The sequence below is a fragment of the Corapipo altera genome, unplaced genomic scaffold, assembly GCF_003945725.1.
Source record: "Corapipo altera isolate COAL_440 unplaced genomic scaffold, ASM394572v1 61305, whole genome shotgun sequence".
Classification (NCBI taxonomy): Eukaryota; Metazoa; Chordata; class Aves; order Passeriformes; family Pipridae; genus Corapipo; species Corapipo altera.
Genome location: NW_020884909.1, coordinates 5,992,405 through 6,005,252, shown reverse-complemented (window position 1 = coordinate 6,005,252; position 12,848 = coordinate 5,992,405). Strand labels below are relative to the sequence as shown.

Here is a 12,848-nt window from a genome sequence, read left to right as displayed (position 1 = left end):
TCTTCTGTATATGAGATTCACAATGCAGATCATAAAAATGTGCCCTTATTAAAGGGCAATATTAAAGGTTTTAATATTGAAGTGTATCGTATTTTAATTCCTAACTTTTCACAGTTCAGCTCAGAAAGTAAAAATATGCCCTTATTAAAGGTTTTAATATTAAAATATTTCATATTCCAATTCCTAAGGCAATAATACTTTTCTTACAGCATAAAGTAAACCCATAAAACCATATTTTTTACATTTCTGTTTAAGCCATTTCTTCTTATGTCCCCTCATGTGAGAACACTCCAAAGAGAAAGACAATGGAAACAGGGAGGACAGTGTTCAAGAGTTGTATTACCTCCTCTGAGGAATGTGAGAATATACTGAGCCAAGAAAAACACCAAAGGCTTTTTCCCCCCACTGTAGGTGGGGGTGGATTTAAGGCTTAGTATTTTAAGCTGAGCCAAAGAGGATGGGCTGGAAAAAAAACTCAGTGCCAGGAGAAAAAAACTCCAGGCAAAAGTTGGAGGTGGGCCAAAGGGCTCGGGAGTTGCCTCTGCTGTGATGTAAACTGGGGGCAGCTGAAAACTGACAGAGGAGGAATGAATTGCAGGACACGTGCAGGTGATAAGCTGAGCTGAACTACAGCAGCTACGGAACAGGGGGAGAGAGAGTTACACAGCAGAGATGGCATGGAACCAAGGAGAAAGGACTCCGAGCTATCTTCTTGGGCTTCGTGATGAAGAGAAGACCTCAGCAAGGAGATGGAGGTTGGTGGGGGGTGATCAGAAGAACTCTTTTCCCTGATACCCCAGTGGGAGAAAGACTGCTTGACTATCAGCCAGAGGGCTTCTCCTGAACTGACTGTGGGAGGGGCTCGAAGGGGTGGTAGAAGTGTGTTAATATTGTGTATATAATTGCTTTTAGTTTGTACAGTATTTATTCTGTATAGGAATAAACTGTATATATATTTCCCTTCCCCCATGCAGAGGTATACCTGCCTGAAAATTTCTCTTCAGCGTTGAGGTAAATTATGAGGAGGTGGGGAAAGCTTGGAGATTGGATTTTTGTGAGGCAAAACCTCCACACCTGCCATGGATCACAGAGATCTTTCTGTCCTATCCTTTAGCCTTCAACCTATATGGTACTCTAGTTGAATGCATGTAAGGTAAATATTAACAATATTTTCAAACCAGAGAGTGCTTTGCAGCTACCTTCTAATTAGCTGTGCATAATGACCTCTATTCCTTCTATTAATTAACTCTGCCTTTAGGTGAAAAATGTATTTATTTTGATGAAGTGTGGAATTATTTCCTTAGATCTACATCTCGCTCTCAATTTCTGTGTCCTTTTCACAAGCTACAGGTATATTTCATATTACCAACCTTCTTGCTTATCTCTCTGTATTAGTATGGTGTCACCTGAGTACATATTTTTTTGAGAGAAACAGGAGATTGATATTCAGACATCCAGGACTTTTTATTTTAACTTAATTTTTACAAATTAAAACTTCCTGGATTAAGTCAATCATTATGCAATAATGTATACAGTGTTGTATAATATATATTAATTTAATGTAGACAGAAATAATAAAAATTAAGAAATGTTTAATAGTCAAGCCAAAATGTCCATGGTGGAACTGGTTTTGCAAAGAGTAGAAAGCCTCCTTCATCCTCTTATAAACATAGTAATGTTCTTTAATTACTTTAATGACCTCTTTTTTTTTAAAGTAGCAATAATTGTACCTGTGGATCAGCAATTGATCTAAGAAACATAAATATGTAAGCCCTAACCTGTGGTTGAGTGCAAGTATAATTGTCATGCTGTGTCAGACATGGAATGCATATTAGGCCTGTACAGATCAGAAAAATAAAATACAACTCTCATTTCCCCAAGTACAATACTCCAGTGCCACCCCAGATTCTCCAGTGCCACTATTTGTACTTCTATCTCTTTGACTGGGGAAAATTAACACGTGGCTCTGACTCTCGTTCAGACGTGAGATACAGAATATTTTGATGTTACCTGGGAGGTTATCGTGACACCCATGATATTTTTGACATTTTGACGTTTCCAGGGCTGCGTGGCTTAGAACACCTAATGACCATAACTGGTGTGTAATAAACATGTTCATCACCTTCCCCGCAAGGCTGTTGCCAGAAGCCGCGGCTGGATGAGACTAAATAATGTATTTTCTGAAGAAGAGAGGTAATCACCTTTCGGCCTTTCGGGTTTTTAAGAAGCTTATTAAAAATCATTAGGCACTCCAAGTCAACAAGAAGCCTGAGTATCTCTCAAAATCAGTGTGAGCTGAAATAAATCACCAGAGGTGACGGCTGTAAACTGCAGTCACTGCCACAGCTACACAATGCACAGGGGGTGAGGCCTTATTAGTAGAGTTTAGTGAGCAACTGTACAGTCATGTTCTGTTGAAACACATTTTAATGGCATGATTCCCTGACTCTTAGCAGACTTCCACTCACTTAGAACAGAGTCTCAAAGAGGGTCGAGTTTCAAGGTCCATAATGAAACAGGAGCCAGTCCTAAAAGAGTTAACTGAGGTACCTTGGCCTGCTAACACACCACAATACCTGTGTTGCTGCAAGAACATTTTAGGAGCACTGGTTAAGATCATGTTCTGTTCTGGTCACTGGACCAAAGGCCTTATTATAGAAAGAATAGGAGTAGTACACAGACAGTAATAAATTAGCTAAACTAGACCTTTGAATAAGATCTAGAAGGCCCAGAGCTAGGATTTTGCAAGCTTGAAGAATTCAGGTCACCTCAATGAAGAGGTCAAATTGAGGAAGACGTCCATGGTGACCACCAGAGGGATGAAGGTTTGAGGAGAAGACCCCACTGTAGAAGACTGGGCATGTCTGGAAAGACTCCACCCAGAGACCAGCCTGCTTATTAATATATATAATAAATGATGTAACCATGTATCTAAAGTGTATAAAATGGTTTAGTTTTGCACTTTCAAGTAGAGCAAGTTTGTCCAGCGTGAGCTGGCTTGCTCCCAACATTGAATAAACAAATACCTTGCTGCTTAAAGATAAAAAAACGTCTCTGAGCAGTCTTTCGGGCTGATTTTTCGGATTCATTCCTCAACTCACCCTTGCACAGTAGCCATACTTCCAATATCATTTTCTTTGGAAGATGTTTTTGGCCCCTGACTCTTTAACATGGAGTTGGAGATTCTTTTCCCACCATCCACCAACCCCCTCCGCTCCCACTAGATATTTGTTGCAGTCTTATCAGATTTGTAGGTTAAGCTTCTTTTCCAAAAGGGATTACTCTAACTACCACATCACACAGAAGATGGAATTGCCATTCAATCTGCTATTAGACGTATTTCCCCAGTGGATATATTTTATTGGCATTTCCTGTTCTTCCATCAGGTACTGATAAAATATTTATAGATACCATAATTTAAAGTAGACAAAATGAATAAAAGCAAACCTCATGGTAAAATCCTTTTTTTATGAAAGAAAAAGGAAAGCATTTCTTGCTTATATTTGAAAGTAAAATGTACCCTCTTTTCCAAATATAAGCAGCTGAATCTTGGAAACTGTTGCATTTTGCCTTATTAGAAGTTATTTTAGTTGTCTATCCTTTTGAAATAAAGTCAGTTGGAATTCCTGTTTATTTGTGCAGCCTACCACTGTAACTAATGAAAACACTGCAAACTGACATAACATGAACAAATATTGGTATTTATAAGTGCTTTAAGAGAAAATATAAGTACTAAGTGGGCAAAGGTAATTGTATATTCATAGTTTAAATTGCCCTCCTTTTGAGAAAAAAAATACTTGATTGAATTTCCCACTTCAGGTGGTGTGTTCCAATGACAGCTGGCATTGTTATACATGTCTCCATCCCTTTTTTTGGTGAGAATGCCCCCAGCTGTTAATTATAATGAATTATTCTACAGTCAACTCTTGTGCTAGCTTGTTACATAAATCAAGCCAATATTTCATAACCCCAAAATCATATTCTTTCCACTTAATAAAGCTGTACATTAAGAGCATGTGTAGGGGTAGTGATGCATTAGCAGGTTTTCAGATGCTTGTTTTATTCATAGGAGGCCTGGGGCTTCTTTTCGTAAAAGGAAGGTTGGTCTAAATGGATTTTGGAGTAAAACACTGTGGGTTTAACTGAGATTTTTAAAAATGGTGAGAGAAAATATAGCAATAACATCTACCCAATATTCAATTTGTGTGCTTAGCTGGTGAGAAAGCTTTGTCGCTGGTGTAGTTTTCTCATGCCACCATTATCTGCTTAAAGATTAGATTAAGATTGCTAATTTACTTAATTGCAGCATGCATTTTAATTTCCTTTCTTGAACTTTCCATTCTTTTTCTTTTATCTAACACTATTAATCAGTACAACTTATACTTCACTTTTTTTCTAAAGATTTTTTTAAAGTTTTTTTTTAAATCAGAATTAATTTCGATGTCTGGTTAAATCTGATAATATCAGTGATATTCAATGTTTACAAATATTTAAGTACGTATAGTAGGATGGATTGAGAAATAAATAAATAAGAGAAAAACTGAGAAAAAAATTGTGAGAGAAGAAAACTATCTGCAGTTTTGATTTAATATTTCAAAAAACATGTGAACATTTTAAAATCATGTATGTATTAAGACTGTTTACTGAAACATTATTTTTACTAACATAAAATAGCAAATTGTGACAGAGAAAAAAATTATCTCTAGTTTTGATTTAATATTTCAAAAAACATTTGAACATTTTCGTGGGGGGAAAAAAGAGTGGTTTTTCCCTTGGAGTTAAAAAAAAATGGTAACTCTCGAGGGGGTGATGTCTCTCTTTGTATTGACCCAATCAGCGCTCCTGCAAAATTTAAACATATCACACCAGACTGGAAAAGAAGGATGATGAGGCAGTTGGAGGAGAAGGGGTCATGTTCTGATGCCACGGGTAGAAGGGGCAGGAGCCTCGTTGGGGGCCCACGGCCCCCCAGCCCCTGGCTGGGGTCATAGAAACTCGTAAACAGTGTTAAACTGGACTGAGGTCTGTGACTGAAGAGCTGGGAGTCTTTCTCCACTGTGAGTGGGCAGCAGGAGCGGTGGCAGAGCAGCAGTGAACAGAGAACAGTGGCAGAGAGCCAGAAGGAGATAAGAGGGAAGCAGCAAAGAAGGTATACAGCAACACAGAGAGATGTCCTGCAAGGAGAGAGAGCGAGCGGGCAACAGAGCAGAGAAAGATCAACAGAGAGAGTTTTGGGGGTAAGAACTGAATCAAACCCCCCTAACCCTTGTGAGACCCCTCCTGGGAGGAGGCAGTGGACCCCTACTCGAGGGGAGTCTTGGAATGTAGCAGTACTAGAGGGAAGAGCTGCGAAGCTGGACCGGGATGGCCAGATGGAATGCGGAGGAGGGCCTTGCCCCCTCCGCTGCTGCCAGCCTGAGACAGGGCATAGGAACTCTGGTAGAACTCTTGAGGCAAAGACTTTCAATTGACAGCTACCTGAGTCGTTCTGACTCAGGGGTAAATTCCCTGAGGAAAGGGACCCCTGCACTTCATGATATGACTTGGTGAAGCGAACCTTTGTCCCAGTCCACAGGAGAGAGAGATCTTCGCTTGGAGTCGAAGGCCTGAGAAGGGGTGAGAGGAGACCCCCCTTGTGTGTAATGGAAAGAGATCCAGCTACAGCTGCTGCATGGAAGAAGAGAGGCTGCTGCCTTAAATGTGGAAAGGATCTTTTCCTTCTTCCCTTCTGGACTTTTATTGGAGGGAGAAGAGATTTGATCCATTGTAAATATTACTTTATCAGAGGAGAGATAGTTAAAATTGTATATATAAGGTATCATAATATTTATTTGTATAGTGATTTTAATATAACTCCCTTCCCCCTATATTGAGTCTTGTGTTGTGTCTGGAAAACCCCTCTCACACTGGGGTGAGATGTGAGATGTGGGCTTGGACTCGGGAATTGGATTTTTAGGGGTCTCAAACCACCATAATTTTAAAATCATATTAAGTATTAATTAAGTATTGAGACTGTTTGCTGAAATATTGTTTTCACCAACATACAATAACAAATATATTCATCATAGTTTTGTGAAAAATAATACTCCTGCAATGCTATTTTACCCTCACTTTAACTGCAAGAAAGCTCTAACTACAGACTTAAAATAAACAGATTTGATACAAGAGATTTCTAAATAAAGCATGAGTTTTAAAGGTCACTGGTAAATAAAATAAAAAAAAGGGATAAAAATAATTGCAAGATTTCTTCCAATTAAAGTGGGGGTAAAATAGCATTGCAGGAGTATTATTTAAAAAAACCAAACAACTATGTTGAGTATATTTGTTATTGTATGTTGGTGAAAACAGTGTTTCAGCAAACAGTCTTAATACTTAACTAATACTTAATACTTAATATGATTTTAAAATTGTGGTGGTTTGAAACCCCTAAAAATCCAATTCCCGAGTCCAAGCCTGCCTCCCACATCTCACCCCAGTGTGAGAGGGGTTTTCCAGACACAACACAAGACTCAATATAGGGGGAAGGGAATTATATTACAATCACTATACAAATAAATATTATGATACCTTATATATACAATTTTAACTATCTCTCCTCTGATAAAGCAATATTTACAATGGATCAAAAAAAATTATTTTTATCCCTTGTAACAAATGTGGATAGAGCCTTTCCCAAATCTTCATTTGTGAAGCCTAGCAATGATGATGCTGATGATGATTTTTATCCCAAAATCCTGCCATATAATATTAAATCTGGCTCAGATTCAAATTTCTGCTACTGCAACATTGAATAAATCTCTAAACCACTACGTTAATTTTAGTTGTGTGTGATATATGATGTAATTCTGAGGCTATTTGCACGGTGACCTAATTAATTTTTTTTTTTTTGCAACAAGATGCAAAAGTATAATTACCTTGTAAAACTAGTAATTGTTTTTCTTTCATCTACAGTGGCAACTTCCCAACTGTATGTGCTCTATTTTTACACTTTTCTAACTCACCTGTGGGAAGAGAAAAGTCAGCTTGGTGCAGCCATTCATACAGAATTTTGTCATCCAACTAATCTCATACTTGGTGTCATCCAACACTAATCTCAAACTCTTCTTGCTTCATCTCATTTTTTTCTTGCTGTTACCCTACGTGTTATATTGTCAGCCAGGAAGTTGCATTGAGAGGTTGTCCTCATGCTTTCTGTCTGCAATTATGCAAGTAATAAAATGCAGTATCATGGTCTTATTTTAAATTTTAAAAAAATTTACATTTTCAAAATTATTTCAATAAACCAAAGGCCACTGAAGTGTTTTGCAAGCAATTTACATTGCCATATAATTCCGTGGTCAGTCTGCTGCATAAATTAGAAAGTCGTGCTTTCTAATGTGAGATTAAGTCTAGTTTAGGTGTAGTGTATTCCACAGGATGAGGAGTTACTTGGTTAATCTCATGAGCAGAACATATTTTACACTTAGCAGTGTGCATAGGATTTGGCTGAACTAGGTGTCAGCAAGTTGGAAGTTAGTTCTGCTAATCACCTACTAATCTGACCCCCAAGGGGGTATGGATACTCCCTAAATCTCCACCGCCAGCAAGAAAAAAATTTTGGATACATAGCATGAATGAGAGACAGGTATCCTGTGGGAGACTTCACTTCTATTAAAGACAAAAGAAGGTGAAAAGGAAGTTTTGAGGCTGTATTGCCCAGTGTTCTCTGTGAAGTCATGACTACCAAATTATAGGTCAAAACTAAACATCAGAGTAGCCAGGCTATGGTTTAGGGGATAACAGCTCACAAAATGCCCATTTGTCCTCTCAAGCAGAAGAAATGGTTAAAACATCACTTATAAGTCTTATTGATAGCACAAAAAGGTAAAAAAACCCAGCTTTTAGCTTCAGGAAAGCTAAAAGATGCTGCGGTAGTTAATAGGTTTACAAAACTCATGGACACATAGAATAGATATCTCTAAGAGTTTATTCTTTCTTCGCAGTGAGTAGTCACTTAGCATAGGGAAGGGAAAAAAAAAAAAAAAAAAAAAAAAACAGACAGAGGATGCAGACCAAGAAATTAGAGGAATAAAACATAAAACAGGCTGAGTTAGAATTGTAGCAAAGTGAAAGAAAGTGGAAGATATGTACTTCCTGGGATGTGGGAATAACAAAAATTATTTTCCAAAGCTGCAAAGGATTAAAAGAGAATGTATTAATCCTCAGTGTATTTTTTCTCACTGTGACACAAGCTAGCCAGTCATAGAGGGTTATACCTGTCCTCGAATTATCCTTCTGCCTTAGATAAATACGCTTAACAGGAAACAGCTATATGGGGAATCCAAACCCTACAATTCTAAGAGGTTCTTATTTAATATCTGTGAACCTCTATGTTTCTGAGGCACAAAATTTAGCCCAACTGGGTACATTTTCACACAGACATGAGGGAGAAAGGGAATATGATTTTTACAAAAGTTTATTTCTTCCTACCTAGAACTATGGAAGAACTAACATTAAGGAAAAAATGAAGAACAGTTTATTGTTTTTAATCCTACAATACCTATTTATATTCTTAGTCTTGCTTTTGTTTTTTCTGGACTGAAATTTCACCAAAGCATACAACAGATAACCAATAAAGAATTTCTCTCTAGCAAATAACTGCAATGATCTGCTGTGACAGGCAATGCTGTCAGACTCCTCTGTTGAATAACTGTGAATGGATAAAATTTTATTTTACAAAGACTTTTAATTCCACTGAATCTCAAGAGATTTGAACTGGAATACTCAAAGTCACTTATTCATAAAACTTGTTTAACCTTATGTTTTCTTCAGCAGTACTACTTAATGTTAAAATCTTTCTGAGACATTCTTCAATGAAAAACTACAAAACACAAAAGAAATTACATATTCAGACAAGTTTTAACACTATTTTTAGCTTTGCTATCAAATAACCTAGTTTTTAAATCCTTAGAATTTAATCCACATTTAACTTATTTAATTACACTATGACTGGTTCTATAGCATATTTGAAAAGTTCTAAACATAATTACTTTTACCAAGGCAAACTTTCCCTGCAGAAAACAATGTTTTCTACATGTCATTTTGTCAGACAGAATGAGTATAGACTGTTAAACTGAAAACTCAGATATTGAGAAACCTCACTGATGACCCGAAGGGATCAGGCCTTTATCAGAAAGAAAAATCATTTGTACTTTCTCTAGCTTGAACTTTGTGCTGAGCTGAGCTTCAGAATCTGTTCTCTATTGATCATCTAGGACTGAAGAAGTCAGAGGTGAACTTCTCTGTGTTGCTTGTTTGTTTTTTTACCCCAAGCTTTTTTTTTTTTTTAACCATCATTAAGTGTCAACAATACAGCTTAACGAGCTGCTTGTTACCCACAGAACCACACGGATATTTCTTGGATTGCAGCTGTGCGTCCAGGGCCCCAAATTCAAGCACAGTTGCGTTGAATTCTCCTTTTTTTGCAGGTCATTCCATAGGCATGGCAGAGATGCTGGAGAGGATTGAAGGTACTGCTGGTTGTTGTGGGTTGCATGTCTTCACTACTGCCCGTGATTTCACTAAGATAAAATTATACTTTCATAGGCACCACACAAAGACTCAGAAAGATGAGTCTCTTCTGAAAAGCTACCTTGTATTTTTAAGGTTCTTGGCATTTTTAATGGTTGCAGCAGTTCAAAGTACTGAAAATAACACTTTTGAAATTATTTCTTCCTTCTTAGTTAAGAAGTATCACAAATATTAAAGAATGCATTGGTTACTTTAAGTCTACCTTCATTTGAAATGAGTTTTATATGGTGAAAATCTCTAAGCATTTCTGAATTATTTAAAACATTTCATTGACCTACTTTACCAAAGCCTGTATTAATGAGGAAAAGTGACTTTTTTTCTGAAGCCTACTTACAATAAAAACCTAAGGTAATTATTTCAGTCATCAACATAATCCCAAAAGGTGGGACTTTATGTGGTGATCAGACCTCTATGATATTTTTGCCTCATTAAGTTTTATAACGCTGCTATTCTTGTAAGCACTTTGTCCTATAAATGCAAAGCCACAGCAACTAGAACCAGCCAACAGAGACCAAGGGGACTCAAGAGACACAAGCAGATTATTCTACTGTTTTTTATTTTTTGGGGTAGTCCAAGTCCTTTCAAGAGTAAAAGATAATGAAGTTCAAGTAAACAACACTAATGATAAATTAAGGATCTGAGGCACAAAATTTAGCACTCAGTTTTGACTCTCATCAAGTTTCAAGTGTATTCAGACTGAAAGCTCTGAACAGAATCTGTTGATGGAAAACAATTACAAGTGAACACAAATACCACAAATGTGGGAAAGAGTCAGCTAAAACAGTATACAGCAGCACAGATGGGTGAAAGGTACAGTAGAACAGCATAGATGGACGAAGTTCTGTTCAACTTAGGACATTAATCCTTACTTGTATTTTGTTTACTTTAATTGTAATAATCTAGATATTAATCCCTAATAGGACTGCTCTGATTTCAATACAGTAAAATTACAAGATGAAACTGTATGAAACTTTCTGACAGATGATATACTTGTTCAAGAATAATTTTTGGGGGGAAAACTTGAAATAAATCCATTCTCAAAAAAAGTGGTAGAAAATTTGTATAAAATTAACAAAGATTGTTTCTTGGTGCTTTTAGAGGAAAGCAAGAACATTTCAGGGCCAGCATGAAACTCTTTAGGATCAATGGAATCGATCCAGTACTCCCCAACTAAGCAGATTTCTAACTATAAAATCAATGTGTTCAGTTCTGAAAATATTACAGTGAAGCCTTTTTATTTTTGAAGGAGGAAAAATATTTTTCTGCTGAATCCATTAATGAATTTAGTATGAATTCAAAGTACCTAATCCCATGATGCAATCCTAAAAATATAGAAAATTTAAGAATGATGTTATTTAAATACAAATGTTATTGAAATTTGCTTTTAAATACCCATTATAAAAAGAAAAAAAAAAAAAAAGAAAAAACCAAACCACAACTAATTAAAACAAGAGAGCTATAATAGTTTCTGCTTTAGAGAGACTAATAGAAGTGATGGAAAAACTTGAAACACTTTTTTTTTGATGATTGAAAATGAACTTTAATACCTCTGAATTAGTCTTACTCTTCAACAAATCCTAATATCGGAGATAGAAGAGACTTATTTGTACATCATATTTAATATCTTGAATAGCTTTTGTACCTTTGATTTTAATAAATCCGACAATATAACACAGATTCCTGCCACATTTATACTGGTAGAAGTGCAAACTAAGTCAGAGTTTGAACTTTGCTCTCTTTAACTTTAGACCTAGATGGATTTGGTTTGATTTTATACCAGTACAGCAAAGCATATCTTATTTAACACAAGACTTCTTACTCTTTCATTGCAATAACCGCGCATCAAACTTACAACAATCCCATCCATTCTGTTCCTGATCATGTCTAAGATTATCTGAAAAGTCTGTTGTGTTTTGTAACTTGGTGAGCTAGGCAGAAACTGCTTAGAGAACTTATTCATTTCACAGATGATTCATAATAAATCAGGTTGGAAAGCAGGCCATTTCCAGAGCTGACAAACTGACACATTATGTGACCTTAGCCCACACAGGAATTTCATATTGTTTCTATAATTTTTATATAGTTTTTAAAATTATAAATACCTGTATCTGCAGATTCATACTAATTTTCATGCTAAAAGATTCTTTCAGGCACTCACTCCTCCTCTTTTTTTTATAATAAAATATTTTTAAAAATGTCTAAGGTGTACATTGCAGCACTAGAAGGGTTGAACCAACCAGAAACCAGACACAAGGTTAATGGGAGCATAAGTCTCCTGTTAAAACAATTTTCTATTAATTTAGGAGGCAAATATATAGACAAAAAGTACATTTACATTCCATATTAGTGCAGAGAACTATTGTAGAGATGAAAAGCTGTACATAGAGAATGACCTATAAAGTTACAGGTAAAATAAACACAGCTTGTAAAAGATAAACCAAGTTAGATTATGATGACTTTATAATTTAAGGGAGTCACATCCCACCAAAAAGAAGGGGAAAGTGACTGAGATTATCAAATCCCCTCAATGTGGATTAAAGTGAGATAATACTCAAGGTCTGTACACAAACACCAACTTTAATATTAATATGGAACAAATATTCTACAGACTTTGACTCTCTCACAGTTATACCTCACCTAAGATAACGGGGGGTTGAGAGAAATCAAGGTAGGTCTTGTGTTACTTAACAACTTAAAGGGAAAAAGAGGGAGGGTGGGCAGGGGGAGAGAGAGAAAGAGAGAGGTCACCAGTCCTGGATTCAGCATCAGGGCTGTTTAGTGGAGAGAGAGAGAGAGACACACACACAGAGAACCACTGGAAGTCTCCCCTGGAACGTTGTCCAGGCACACGGTGCAGTCACATCACCTGAATGAAGAACAAGGAAAATAAATCAGTTGTAAAGCACAAAGACAAATTCAACTTTATTGATTTAAAATATGGCAGTAAGAGAGGGATAGAAATCAAGCTGAAAAGGGCAGGAGGTCTCCCATCTGTGTTATAAGATACATAAACAAAGAGATACCATCACTCAGTCTCTCACTACATCTTTATTTTTGCGTTTCCAAACGCAGTGTAAACTAGACAAGTAATTCAGGGAGTATTTTGCAGCAAAGAAGACAGTGAAAATCCATCATCCAATATTCTGGTGTCAGTTATAAGAGCAGCATCTTTAGAATATGTGCCATGTGTTTGCCATGATCTACTAATACATATGGTGTGTTTGTACAATGAAATTATAAAACAGTTCTAATATTATTTAGTTTAGTAGTTTCAGTTT

At 36.5% G+C, this 12,848-nt stretch overlaps 1 long non-coding RNA gene across 1 annotated transcript; it reads left to right on the top strand.

Annotated features, from left to right (window-relative positions):
• Positions 1–516: 516 nt before the first annotated feature.
• Positions 517–12,367, top strand: LOC113951776. Its single transcript, XR_003529270.1, has 3 exons — positions 517–658; positions 12,298–12,313; positions 12,350–12,367. It is a non-coding gene; the product is annotated as an uncharacterized LOC113951776 (long non-coding RNA).
• The last annotated feature ends 481 nt before the right edge of the window (positions 12,368–12,848 follow it).